This window comes from Rhincodon typus, unplaced genomic scaffold, assembly GCF_021869965.1.
Source record: "Rhincodon typus isolate 14 unplaced genomic scaffold, sRhiTyp1.1 hic_rhity00000091, whole genome shotgun sequence".
NCBI lineage: Eukaryota > Metazoa > Chordata > Chondrichthyes > Orectolobiformes > Rhincodontidae > Rhincodon > Rhincodon typus.
This window is the reverse complement of record NW_025965729.1, coordinates 124,253-125,663: the sequence shown is the minus strand read 5'-3', so window position 1 is coordinate 125,663 and position 1,411 is coordinate 124,253.

The window sequence follows — 1,411 nt, the reverse complement described above, 5'->3', positions numbered from 1 at the left end:
AGTCTGATTCAGCATTGCATTCTCTCATCCTTCTGCACATCATCCCCGCGGCTCTATCTCGGTTTTGTCACATTGTCTTGGTTTATAATGCACAGACTATCCCGTCGTCTATTACCACAGAGTTGCTCCGCGCGCTCATTGCCATCCCCATTTCCGGTTGTATCTTCGCAGCTGGGTCACTGAGTCTCTCTGGTTCCGGGCCTGGGAGCTGGGATTATATGGTCGTCTGCAGCAATGGTTACTTCCTTGTGTGAGGGAACTGGTGAAGTAACCAATGCTAAACTGCATTGCTTTTGATAAATACATTACAACAACCGCCTGCAATATTCCCTGAGTCTTTGATATTTTGTAGAAATCTATCAATCTCAGTCTTCAACTTACTCAATGATAGAGTCTGGGAGCATCGAAGTTAAAGATTGCAGCCCACTCTGAGTTCTTACACATCAGTCCACTGTTCGCCAAGTATTCCCGTTGTGTATCCGGTGCTGTTACGAACACATCCTCAGCCATTGTTCTAATCATGCTTTTTAATCGCGTCTTTTACTGTGTTGCCCTGATCGTATAGTGGTTAATATTCTGCGTTGTGGCCGCAGCAACCTCGGTTCAAGTCCACGTCACGGGAGCTTTTATTCTTCCCCATTTTGCTCCTTGGGACTCGTCATTCGTTAAGGAATTAATTGATTTGCATGAAAATATTCTCTGACGTGGTGGTTTTATTCCCTCAAACACTCCCTCTCTCACATGTCTGCGTTTGATGTATCAGAATTCAAACTTGCCTCTTCTCGCAGACATTTCTCCCTCCCACTATCACAAACCCTCTTTTACGTCCTTCCTCCCGTTACTGAGGCACTGCGCAATCTAACACTCGCTCAACATTGACACATTGACAAGTGCGAGTTGTTAATATCTGTCCTCCCATTCACGATGGGACATGTCACAGGAAGGACGGAGCTGTCTGAACCAGCGCCAGACAGGTTTGCAGCTCCCGGGGAGACAGAGTATCATTGAAAGTGCCAACACATGCCTTCTGCAAGGTGCACCTTGGATCTGTTTTGGAATGAAAGCAGTTTGATAGATTTGTTCCGGATTGAGGTGTTTACTGGAAGCAGGAATTTGAGGAAGATACAGTGTAAACCGATGGCGATTTGACTGAAGGAACAGCAAATACCTTTAAAATTTTAGAGTAGATTTGTAGCTCAAGTTGTGGATGTTGTGGTTGGTTGGCTCGCCGAGCTGGTTTGTTGTTCCGCAGACGTTTCATTACTCTATTGGTTGCACAACATCAGTGCAACCTCCGATGAAGCGCTGTTGTGTTTTCTCGCCTGTTATTTAAACTCTGGTGTCCGTTGAGCTGGATTACCTCGCTTCCAGTTTTCTTCGCAATGGAGTGCATTTGGGGTCGAGCTCTATT